A 10,379-nucleotide genomic window follows, 5' to 3' on the forward strand; every position below is an offset into this window, starting at 1 on the left:
ACGAGATAATAAATCATGTGAATTACATGGAAGTGATTTGTGTGAACATGTCTGATATGTTTTACATGATATGTATGATTTCACAAGAAATGACATGAGCTATGTGATTACATGATTATAAGAGATCAGACATGCGATAAGAGATAAATGTAATGAATGTGTGAAATCATAAGTATAAAAGAAAATGCTCATGTTATGTGTCTTGAGAGCTAGGGCTATAGTTGGCATGCCAAGAGTCGAGGGTCTACGCGGTCCTTCGGGACATATACGTATTCTTTGGAACATTTGTGATGTCTTTTGAGACACATACTTGATCCTTTGTATATGTATATGATTCTTAAGGAATTTTCTACGTGGTCCTTAGGGACATTTTATATGGCACTTCGGTGTAATTCTACGCGGCACTTCGGTGCAATTCTACGCGGCACTTCGGTGCAATTCTACGTGGCACTTCGGTGCATTTATGCGAGCTGTGGTGACAACATTAGTTCACAACCTCTAGAGACTCGCATATCAGTAGTTCTCACATATGTACATGGGTTAATCAAGAGATAATAACAAATATATATATTGTGATATGATAAATTCTATAGCAAGGACATGAGAAGGTATTGGTAGAGTATATGATTTATATGATGTTTGTATTGCTTGGTTAATTGAATAATATGTTGAGTAAAAGAATAGATATAAGAGGATAAAATTATAAGATATAAGTGATAAGAATATTGATAGTGAAATAAGATTAGAGATTTAAAATAATACATAATATGTATATGTGTATAGTATGTTATATATAATGTTATATTGTTTTGATGTGGCATGATAAGACGATATGTTCATACATGTTTAAGCATTTAGCATTTCCTTTATAAGTTTAGTGCCTCACTAAGTCATAGACTTAGCGTGTGATGGTTTCACACGTAGGTTACAGAAGCGAGAAGAGAAGCGAAGAAGAGCGAGACAGGTTAGCATATCTCTTACCAAAATTTCAGATCAGAAAATAGATGATTTAAATGTGTTTGGTTAATTGGAATATAGTTGGCATGTACTACGTGATTGAGTTGAATATGCTCTGATCGATTTTGGTTATTTTGGTATATTTATAAAAATAAACCGCTTTTATTTTAATAGAAGTTTTAAATTTTCTTTGAATTTTGTCAAGAGTCAAAATTTGAAAAGTCGATGTGACACTTCGGACTCGGATACGGGTTAGGGGTGTTACATTTAATGGTATCAGAGCTACGGTTTAGTCGATTCTCGGCATAAACCGGAGTCTAGAGTGTCGTGTAATGTATACATGCCAACAAAATAGAAAAAATTTCTGATATGAAATTGTAAGGAATATGTTGTCTTGCTGATAGAATAAGTTTAATAGAATACAATAGAAATGTGATTATAAGAAATGACAAAGTGAATCGATAGCTGACAAATCTGATGGTGATAGCAATTCACCTGCCCTAGCTAGGCAGGATGAAGAGCAGAAACCTCAGAAAGTGTCTTATAAGATTAAAGGTTGATTTCAGAAATTGAAATCTTATTCAAATAATGATAAAAGGTTCTCACTGTTTCGAATTGAAAAAGTGATACGGAGAAGTTGTCATAAAGTGAATAAGATAGAATATGGTGAGCAAATGTCACCATAAGGACGTTAAAAGATCTAAGGAAGTGGTTAGAATTTGTGGAGAGTTCAAGAATAAGTGCATCAATGACAAGCGTATAAGATATATACAGTCAGAGTTAATGAGTTTGAAATAAAGGAATAGTACTGTGTATAAGCAAGAATGTGGATAGAATAAGGGTTTGCATTTTGGATGGAAAGAGTTAGCGTTGGCTAACCAGATTATGTGATGGAAAAGGTATATAATTTAATATTTTGAGATGTTGTAAGGATAAGACAACCAAATATGAAATGGATCTGGATACAATTGTATATTTGGATCATAGTATTGTGGTATAGTAAAGGGAATAAGGATTTGTATATTTGAGTAAAGCTGAGGATTGATAAGAAGAGTTTAGGAATGGGTATATCGATGATCAGTTTATAAGACAAAGTAAGTCAGAAAGTTTAGTTGAACAACGGAAATTATAGGATGTATGAGAATAGAGGTGAAATTGACAAGTTAAGTAAACAAATTTTGAGATAATTTCGATTAGAAAGGATGTATGCAATTTCGATTGGAAAGGATGTATGTGATTGGTTGATTAGGGTTTGTGTTCTAGATTGGACAGATGTTATTGATTATCTGTCAGAGTAAAAGTGATAAGAGTTATAAGATTGGAAGAAAAGGTAAAGTTGAGTTAATCAATTATGATGTGAATCTGAATATAGTTGTGTATTCTGATCAGATAGCTATGATGTAGAAAAAGAGATAAGCATTTGCATGGAATTTTAAGAAATGAAAATACATGTATAAGAAACGATAAAGAACAAAGTTCTGTATAAGAAATGGGTTATCAAAGTTATGAGGATGCAATGAAGATTGATATATAGCGATGAATATAGGTGATAAGACAAGAGTATGTGAACATGAAAGGAAATATATGATTTGTGTATAAGGAATAAATAAAGGAAGAATGGAATAAAGAAATGAAATGGGATTGAGTTAAAGGATCAGAAACAATAAAGGTTATATGGAAGTGTAGGTGATAATTTTTGGATATACAAGTGAGAAAAGCGTGATTGGTGAGGTGAAAAGATTTTATAAAGTGTATGTTGAATCATATTTAAAGAAGATTTAAGGTCGTGTTCTTGGTTAAATGATGATGGAAAGCGAAATTGGTTATTATTATAAGGTAGTTAGAGATGGATTTATTATGTTGATTGATGAAAATGGATTGAAGTTACTGGTTGTTGTTGAAGTGATAAGTGACATGATATGAATGTATAAAGGAAAAAAGGTAATTGAAAAGTTAAAGGATTGAAAAGTAAGTTTCCTGATGATGACAAGAAAGAGTAAGTAAATGAAGCAACATGAGAACATTAGAAGATATGTTTTATCAAGATATTCAGTGAAAATTCGAGGACGAATTTTCTTAAAAAGGAGGGGAGATTTGTAACATCCGCAATACCGGGTTAGTGACTAAATTGAAAAGTTTTAGAATTTGGTGACTAAAGTAGAAGAATGAAATAATTCAATGATTATTGGAAATATATGATGAAGGTTATTTAGTAATTATTAAAGGAAATAAAGGGTAAAATGGTCATTTGACCATAAAGATTTTTATCTTTCTTTTAAGGTTATAAAATACGTGGAAAGGGTGAGAAGAAAAGAAAGATCTGGAGCTTGGGTTATCTCCTTCCTCCTCTCTTCCCGTAAGCTCCATGGCAAAGGTAAGTTTAATTTCAGTTGGTTAATTCTTGAGTTTTAAGCTTAGTTTTGATTCTTGGGGTGCTAAGAAAGATTATTTAGAGATTAAAATAGGTTGAAACTTCAAAATGGATGAGTTATGAAGGATTAAATATGAAGAGTTTTAAAGTGAATTAGTGAAATAGAAGGAGTTAATAGATTTTGAAGTTGAATTTGACTTGTCATATGGAAGAGTAAGAAGTTATAAGTGTTAGAATTAATTTTGGATAACATGGAAAAATTGGTATGATTCTTGAATGCTATGTGGAAAAGTGGATTTTTAAGTTGAAGAGATATTGAATGAAAATTTATTGGTTTAAGTATGTGTATGAAAGTTAGGAATATTAAAGGGAGTGAAGTATGAAGTGTTGAGCTGAAAATGAAGTGATTTTCGAGCTCAAAATGTGATTTCTGGGCAAGGGGAATCGGTACCCATTCAAGGGGAACTGATACCCCCTCAAACGAACCAGAATTCACAGAATGTCAAGGGGGAACCGATTCCCCCCTAAAGGAAGAAATGAATATTGGTTTATTAAGTTCGTTTAAGTTGTTAGTATCGAATTACAAGATGTAGGTATCTAATAATTGTCTTAAAAATGTATAATTATGTAGATATCGAACATGAACAAGTTCCAGAACGATTATCAATTTAAGATTCGATCGAAAGAGAGGAAATCATAAAAGTGGATTGGAACTTAGTGAGGCCAAGGTGAGTGCATATCATTAGATTGTGCATATTATTATATGGAAATTAGACTTGTGATAAGTCTGTTTCCAATATTTTATGTTTGCATGAATAAAAGCATGATTAAGTTTGTATTATGTGTATATGCTTTGTTCATATTATATGTTATGAGGTGTAAATTTATATGATATGGGTTATATGGGAACAAAATATATAACTATATGTGAACTTTATGAGCTGTGTGAATATGTGAAATAAGTTATAAGGGCACGAATCATGTATAATAGTAAATGATGTATGTGATAACCATAGAAAGAAATTAAGCTAAGTGATTATGAACATGTAAATATATGTTTAGATGAAGGTATAATAGCAAAACATAAATTACACGAGTCAAGTTTATGGAAACTATGATAATTTATTTATAGTATTCAATAAAAAGTGAGATAAACTAACTATCATTGATTTATAGGACAATATGAAAATAGAATATCAATTAGAAGATCTGTACATAAATAAAGATAATCATATGAGAGATAAGTTGTATGAGAAAGATTAATGTGCTTAGATGAGCTATGATATAGAAATTACATGGTAAAGATCTATGAAGTCATAGGAAAAGGTTATAAGAGTAATGTAAACTTGAATTAAGAGAATATAAGAAATTTATATGTAAATGAATTTATTTAAGTGATATATGTTAGTTTGCTACAGTATATGTTATAGGATGTATATAAGCATAAGAGAACAAAATATGAGCTAGGTATTATGAATATAAATGATGATATGATTATGTACAATAAATTAGGGAATTATGATCTAAGTGTTTATATGTCTATAAAAAGATATAAGAACAATATATAAGCTACAAAATTGGAACTGTGGGATTTTAGTGCTATATAACATTATCTATGTGATTAAATACAAATATGATATCCATATATGACAATGATTTGTGGAATTGTATGAAACTGTGATATGAGCTACGAGATAATAAATCATGTGAATTACATGGAAGTGATTTGTATGAACATATCTGATATGTTTTACATGATATGTATGATTTCACAAGAAATGACATGAGATATGTGATTACATGATTATAAGAGATCATACATGAGATAAGAGATAAGTGTTATGACTGTGTGAAATGATAAGTATAAAATAAAATGCCCATGTTATGTGTCTTGAGAGCTAGGGGTATAGTTGCCATGCCAAGAGTCGAGGGTCTACGCGGTCCTTCGGGACATATACGTATTCTTTGGAACATTTGTGATGTCTTTTGAGACACATACTTGATCCTTTGTATATGTATATGATTCTTAAGGAATTTTCTACGTGGTCCTTAGGGATATTTTCTATGGCACTTCGGTGCAATTCTACGCGGCACTTCGGTGCAATTCTACGTGGCACTTCGGTGCATTTATACGAGCTGTGGTGACAGCATTAGTGCACAACCTCTAGAGACTCACATATCAGTAGTTCTCACATATGTACATGGGCTAATCAAGAGATAATAACAAATATATATATTGTGATATGATAAATTCTATAGCAAGGACATGAGGAGGTATTGGTAGAGTATATGATTTATATGATGTTTTTATTGCTTGGTTAATTGAATAATATGTTGAGTAAAAGAATAAATATAAGAGGATAAAATTATAAAATATAAAAGATAAGAATATTGATAGTGAAATAAGATTAGAGATTTAAAATAATGCATAATATGTATATGTGTATAATATGTTATATATAATGTTATATTGTTTTGATGTGGCATGATAAGACGATATGTTCATACACGTTTAAGCATTTAGCATTTTCTTTATAAGTTTAGTGCCTTACTAAGTCATAGACTTAGCGTGTGATGGTTTCACACGTAGGTTACAGAAGCGAGAAGAGAAGCGAAGAAGAGCGAGACAGGTTAGCATATCTCTTACCAAAATTTCAGATCAGAAAATAGATGATTTAAATGTGTTTAGTTAATTGGAATATAATTGGCATGTACTAAATGATTGAGTTGAATATGCTCTGATCGATTTTGGTTATTTTGGTCTATTTATGAAAATAAACCACTTTTATTTTAATAGAAGTTTTAAATTTTCTTTGAATTTTGTCAAGAGTCAAAGTTTGAAAAGTCGATGTGACACTTCGGACTCGGATCCGGGTCGGATACGGGTTGGGGGTGTTACATTTAATGGTATCAGAGCTACGGTTTAGTCGATTCTCGGCATAAACCAGAGTCTAGAGTGTCGTATAATGTATACATGCCAATAAAATAGAAAAAATTTCTGATCTGAAATTGTAAGGAATATGTTGTCTTGCTGATAGAATAAGTTTAATAGAATGCAATAGAAATGTGATTATAAGAAATGACAAAGTGAATTCATAGCTGACAAATCTGATGGTGATAGCAATTCACCTGTCCTAGCCAGGCAGGATGAAGAGCAGAAACCTCAAAAAGTGTCTTATAAGATTAAAGGTTGATTTTAGAAATTGAAATCATATTCGAATAATGATAAAAGGTTCTCACTGTTTTGAATCGAAAAAGTGATACAGAGAAGTTTTGTTATAAAGTGAATAAGATATAATATGGTGAGCAAGTGTCACCATAAGGACGTTAAAAGATCTAAGGATGTGGTTAGAATTTGTGGAGAGTTCGAGAATAAGTGCATCAGTGAAAAGCGTATAAGATATATACAATCAGAGTTAATGAGTTTGAAATAAAGGAATAGTACTGTGTATAAGCAAGAATGTGGATAGAATAAGGGTTTATATTTTGGATGGAAAGAGTTAGCGTTGGCTAACCAGATTATGTGATGGAAAAGGTATAGAATTTAATATTTTGAGATGTTGTCAGGATAAGACACTTATAGACGTCGCACGCACCGCCACTACGCGTGGGGAAGGCAAAAATAACCGGTTTGACCAGTTTCGACCCGACCGTTGACCCGACCCGGCTGTTGACCGTTGACCGATGCTATTTTAGTAATTAATTCGAAATAGGTGCTATTTTAGTAATTAATTCAAAATAGGGTGCTATTTCTGTAAAATGGTTGACAGTTTGTTGACCTTATTTGACCAGAACTTTGATCGGCTTTGACCGGCTATTAAACGGCCGTTAATCTTTTCCGAGAACACCTATCCTGACATTTTTGACGTCCCGAATACCTATCCTGAAATTCGAATATGAAAGTCTCCAAATAGTCAGTCAAACCCGTTGACTTTGATTTGGACCAAATTCAGAATTTCATAAGGTCATATTTTATGTTTTTCGACGTTCTGAATCTGATTCCGAAGTCCGTTTTGCCAAATTTTATCTCGAAATCCCTGAATCGAGCATGTGAACCCAAAAGGCTTAGTATTTTAATATTTTAATTATTTATTTGAGATTTGGTTAAGGAATTGATTCAATAAAATATTTTATAAAGGTACTCGTGTTTCACCTGAGCGAGGATCAGTTAGGTCTGGAGTTGTTCGTTCGTCAGATCAGTCCGAACCGCGTACTACAAGAAATACCCGTAGGTTCCGTATATTATTAAATAAAGATTAAGATTATTTATACTAGGATTCCAATATAGTTTTTTTTTCTAATTCGTAGGATCTAGCACTGCAACAGAGCGTGATCGACAAACCCAGTAATAGGCTTCCCTATCTGATTTCTCAGACTGTTACAGGTGTGTTTCCTGACAGTGTTACATTATTATTGTTTTAAAATATATATATATGAATATTGTGTATCTGATATCTGATTTATCGCATATTTCTGATATAATTTCTGGTTACGGTATTTTATACCGATTCTCTGTATACTGATTATCTGATATTTGAATTTCCATATACTACTAATTTGTCTTCTGATTTCCGTATTTTTTGTATATGATTTCCAAACATGAACACTTTTATGTTTTAAAGAATTAATCATGGTTTTCATTCCAATACATTCATGAACATCTCTATCATTGGGGGGTATTGTTGAAGGAAGTATATCCGCAGGTTCCTCGGCTTTGTGCTCATGGCCTTATTTGTTGTGTGGGCTGGGTGTATGGTTCTGGGGAACCTACACATTCTGTTGTGATGGGCTGGGGGTAGTGTTCATATTTTTTTTAACGACATAATTGCATAAACTAATTTTACTGGAATATTTTATCAGTATGTTTTTATATACACTGTATGGAACACACTGGGCTTTTTAGCTCATTCTGTAGTTTTACCTCTTTTCAGATAACAACATACCGTAAACTATCAGATTTGGCATCAAGAGAGATCAACTACTTATTTTGTACGAACTTATATCTCTATATGTTTTTCAGTTATGTTTGGTGAGATGTATTTGCTATCGTTTTGGATATATCTGTATTATTAACATTTTGTTTTGTATTATATTTAATGTATTATATGAAGTTTTAAAAAAATCTCTGAATGGGATATGTGACCAATTAGGTTTGGGTCTAAATTACAGACCGGGTCTGGGGGTTACATTTATTATAAGAAAATTCATATTACACTTTAGGAGTGACAGGTAACATATGATATAGGATGATGTTGTTACGCTTGACGAGATAATTAATGACAAGCATCATTAAATTAATTTATAAAATGTTAAATTATAAAGTATTCAATGTATAATTATAAATTAGTTAAAAATATAAACGTAATTTAATTAAAATATAATATTTATAAAATATTAGTTTTGATGATAAATTATAATATTGATCACCTAACTATTTCCCCTTTTACTTTAACGACATGCTTTTTAATTTTGTCAATCGGGTCACCTAATTATTTAAATCGTATCAATCAAGCCACCTGGCGTTAAATATTAAAGAAGGAGATGACGTGGTAGTTAATAAATTTTGTATAATTATAAATTTAGTCCTCATTACTTACACATTCTATTAATTTGGTCCTAACTTTTATTTAATTCAATAAATTTAATCTTCAATTCGATGGTGACATATGTCACTGTATGATTGGATGTTTTTTAATATTTTTTATTTAATAAATTTTCCATCTAATTATGTGGTGTCACGTGTCACCAATTGAATGAATAGAAAATAAATTAAATCAATAACTGCTACTGGTGGGGTTTGAACCTGGGACGCAAGCAAAAAAACTAAGTGCCCTAACCACAAAGTTAGACCAGTAAATTTATCTAGTACACATAACATAATCCATATAATTTATAATATAATTAATGATAATAAATGACCTTATAAGGACTCAAACATAAAATAATTGAATAGTAAGAAAATATAAAATATATATAAAGGAATATTATAATTGATTAATAAAGGTATATGCTTTATTTATATTTAAAATCACATTTAATGTAAAAATTAAAATAAAAGTGAATTTAATATGTTATAATTGAAATGTATCATTTTACATATTTAAATTCTAAGTCCATGAAGCTCTTTGTTATATTTCAATTATAATTTTTTAAATTTATTTTTATTTGTTGGGATTTTGCAGAAGCTCGAATCGATAACTAAAACGGTTTTCAAAGAGAGGTCAGAATGTTTTTGTGTTTAGGGAGTAAGGAGATTGAAAGATAGAAAATTGCACAGCGATTTATAGTGGTTCAACTTCTTAACCAAGTCTACATCCACTATCTTAACTCCTCACCAATGATTTTTCAACAAATTCACTAATTTGTTTTTTCTTTTTCAAAGACAAAGAGATAACCTTTACAAACTCCCTAATTTTTCACGGGATAAACTAGAACCTTTCCCCTTTACAAAAGGATAAAAGAAGTAAACAAATAAACCTCTCTAAGGTAGGTATTTACGAGAATTAAGCTCACAAGAACAAAATATTTACAAGAGAAAGTAAAATAAGATTGAAAAACTCTTCTCTTGTGTTTGATTGCTTGGATAGGTGTTCTATATGTTCTTCAAGTGTCTTGAACATGTATTTATAAGTTGGAATGAGTTTGAAGTCGTATATAGCCGTTGGGGATATTTTGGAGCCGTTGGGGATTTATTTTCTGCAAAATAAAACTGCTCAGAACAAGTAGTATCGGTACCCCTTCAATGAGTATCGATACCCCTTCAATGAGTATCGATACCCTTTCATAAAATTTGAATTTTATGATCGTTGGGCTGAAATTACTGTAGCAGTATATCGGTACCCCTGTAGTAGTATCGATACACATTTTAGATTCGATGTTTTTGAGCATCGGTGCTATTTATTATTGTTCACACAGTATCAGTACTATTCATACAATATTGATACTATTCATACAATATTGGTACTATTCATACAGTACAATACTATTCATAAAAATATTTTTGTGCTCAATTCCAAATTAAATGGACTTTGAATTATTTTTGAAAACTTTG

This window comes from Hibiscus syriacus, unplaced genomic scaffold (genome assembly GCF_006381635.1).
Source record: "Hibiscus syriacus cultivar Baekdansim isolate YM2019G1 unplaced genomic scaffold, ASM638163v2 tig00110819_pilon, whole genome shotgun sequence".
Classification (NCBI taxonomy): domain Eukaryota; kingdom Viridiplantae; phylum Streptophyta; class Magnoliopsida; order Malvales; family Malvaceae; genus Hibiscus; species Hibiscus syriacus.